General features: G+C 49.6%; 1 non-coding gene across 1 annotated transcript; it reads left to right on the top strand.

Moving 5' to 3' along the window:
- The first annotated feature begins 1,243 nt into the window (after positions 1-1,243).
- Positions 1,244-1,362, top strand: LOC130125617 (5S ribosomal RNA). Its single transcript, XR_008811489.1, has one exon. It is a non-coding gene; the product is annotated as a 5S ribosomal RNA (ribosomal RNA).
- The last annotated feature ends 1,956 nt before the right edge of the window (positions 1,363-3,318 follow it).

The following is a 3,318-nucleotide window of genomic DNA, read 5'->3' on the forward strand; positions in this document are numbered from 1 at the left end:
CACATGTACCGCCACTGCTCGGAGCTGGCGAGCTTCTTTGAAACCCTGAAAAAGTGCTTAGTCAACAAACTGGGATTAATTTGGGACAGCGGGGATTCGTGGGATGTATTCTTTGTGTTTGGAGTGTGGGAGAAGAGCAGGGTGAAGAACGCAGCGCTGTGCAAATTGCTCTTAAGTCACGCCCGGTGGGCCGTCAAATCACGTCGGAACATTGCGCACTTTGAACGCAGAATCATCCCGGTTTGGAACATTTTCAAAAACATGGTCAAAAAACAAACACATTACAGACTGACGCACGGCGATGCGGACTTCACCCGGCTCTTCATCAGAGACAGCCATCTCCTCTCCCTCAACAGGAGGGGGGAGATTGTGTGGAACTGGTGAGGGAGGGAGGGAGGGGAGGAAAAAGTCTGAAATGATGTGAACGGAAAATGATGATTATTGGAAGTGTAAATATAAACAGAGTTAAAGACGCGTTACGGTTTTCTTTTAACTTTCTCTGTTATGTTTTATTGAAGTTAAGGGGAGGATGGGATCATTCTGTTTAATGTGGAATGTGTGTCATTTAAAATCTCAAAGTGGTGTTTTAATGTCACTTTCTTTTAAAAACACAGTCTAAGGTTTGTTCAGAAGGGCTGATTTGTTTCATTTTCTGTTCTGATTCCAAAGCGCTGATTTAAGTTGATGATTTGGAAAGCATGGCTTTATTTTATGTATAAAGAGAGACGGATACTATCTTGTGTAAGCGAAACAAAGTGTAAAACAAATGTAACAATGTGGAATTGATGGACAATACATGCAATCAAAAATGTATTTTTGTTCCCAAAAATATATTTTCATAATAAAAGACAAAAAAATAAAATAAAAAAATAACGCCCGATCTCGTCCGATCTCGGAAGCTAAGCAGGGTCGGGCCTGGTTAGTACTTGGATGGGAGACCGCCTGGGAATACCAGGTGCTGTAAGCCTTTTATCCCCCCGCCCCAACTATAATCCACAAAGCAAACGTATAGGAAAAACCAGACATACATTTTGGTCAAAGATCACTACAAGCTACTCAATGGCCACCTCTTATGTTTTAGTCTTATTCTTAAACTTAACACTTGACTCTTTCCACAGCAAACGCAATAAGATGTCACGTAGCTGGTCATAAACGCAGAAACTGGTGAAATAAGCTGATCGCAGAAAGAAGAAGCGCGGAGGCCGAATTATATATAAAAGAGCGGCACGGTGCCGGCTCAACGGCTTACGGCCATACCACTCCGATAACGCCCGATCTCGTCCGATCTCGGAAGCCAAGCAGGGTCGGGCCTGGTTAGTACTTGGATGGGAGACCGCCTGGGAATACCAGGTGCTGTAAGCCTTTTATCCCCCCGCCCCAACTATAATCCACAAAGCAAACGTATAGGAAAAACCAGACATACATTTTGGTCAAAGATCACTACAAGCTACTCAATGGCCACCTCTTATGTTTTAGTCTTATTCTGTCACAGTCTCTCGCCCTTGACATCAAAGCGATCGCCCTTGACACCTGCTGACCCCCCCCCCCTTCACCGCGGTACACCAGTTGGCCATCAAAGGAATCGCCGCTCTCCCTTGACATCAAAGCGATCGCCATCACCCTTAAAAAGCCTCCACTGTGAACCAGTCTGCGCTGGAACGTCGCCTTTCATGGACTTCTGCCTGCCCGCCTGCCTACCAGCCACTGAGCGAACTCCTGCTCTACCCCTGAGATCGGTTACTTCCATAAAGACTTGATTTCCTCCCTTACCTGGTTGTCCCGTCTGCTTTTGGGTTCTTTCCTGACACGTGACATATTCTTACACTTAACACTTGACTCTTTCCACAGCAAACGCAATAAGATGTCACGTAGCTGGTCATAAACGCAGAAACTGGTGAAATAAGCTGATAGCAGAAAGAAGAAGCGCGGAGGCCGAATTATATATAAAAGAGCGGCACGGTGCCGGCTCAACGGCTTACGGCCATACCACTCTGATAACGCCCGATCTGATAACTTCCGGGTTGGCGTGGTGGCGGCGGAGCGGACGAAAAAGACATTAAATCGACGGGGAAACGAGAGCAGTCTCTGAAAATAACGTTTCTAACTTCCCCCCAGCAGCTTTCTGCTGCACGGGGGAAACTTTTGTGGCTTTAGAAGCACGAAAATGGCACAAACGGCAAGGACACTCGGACCGGACAAGACTTACGACGACGGGCAGACGGACAAACAAAATGGAGGTATGGAGGCGGAAACAAAGAAGCCCCAGCAGGACGCGAATCCGACTGAGGCAGAAAGCGTGATGGAGAAGGGGGAGAGAGGAGAATTTGTGGTGGTGGAGAGTCGAGCGGAGAAACGAAAAGAGAGACGAGGTGGAGGGGTCACAGCAATGGGGTTGGTGAAAGAGACGGCGGTCGCAGCGGAAGCGGCGGGGAGGGAGGGGGAAGGGAGAGAGATGGACAGAGACCTGGTGGTTAATGTGGACGTGGAGGGAGAAGACAAAATCTCCATGATGGAGCTTCTGCGTGCGGTTGACAACACGTGTGGGAGAGTATTGGGCTGCAGGTCGAAAAGCGACAAACGATGGGAGCTCACGATGAGTAACCCGAAAGGGAAAACAAGACTGCTGGACGGCTTCAAGATTGGAAACTCCAGAGTGGTGGCATCGGAAGTTACGAGGGACACCAGGATCGTCTCCTTTTTGAACCTTCCCCTGTATGTCACAGACAATCAAATTGTTACTAAACTGGAGCAGTGGGGCGTGGAGCCGGTGTCTCCTATCAAGCGGAGGAAGTGGGCCGGGACGGACGTTTTTGACGGGACGAGATTCCTCAAAGTCCGTTTCAATGAAAATGTCTCCTCTTTACCTTACAGCACCAAATTTGAGACGCTGGAAGGGATTGAATACTTCAGAGTGCTGCACGATAACCAATCTAAAGTTTGCAGGCTGTGCCTCCAGCCCGGACACATCCTACGGGAGTGCCCGGAGTTCAAGTGCTTCAAGTGCGGGGAGATCGGACACTACGCACGAGAATGCGCAGCCATGCCTGGAGCAGATCCCAAAGAGGAGACAGAGAGGGACACCGGCGAGGGAGTGGAGGACGGGGCAGAAGAGACGGAGACAGGAAATCATCCTGATGGCATTGCGACTGATGGCGAAGCAGAGGGGCCCCAGTCAGCTGCACGCCATGAGATGGAGGAGGAGAGCGAGGTCGAGGAGGAAGAGGAGGAGAAAAGAGGAAGCGGCGGTTTGACTGCGGCCTCTGAGAGGGTGGGGAGGATGCCGACGAGCGTCTCCACTCTGGCGCACGGGTCGCTGAG

The sequence above is a fragment of the Lampris incognitus genome, chromosome 15 (assembly GCF_029633865.1).
Source record: "Lampris incognitus isolate fLamInc1 chromosome 15, fLamInc1.hap2, whole genome shotgun sequence".
NCBI lineage: Eukaryota > Metazoa > Chordata > Actinopteri > Lampriformes > Lampridae > Lampris > Lampris incognitus.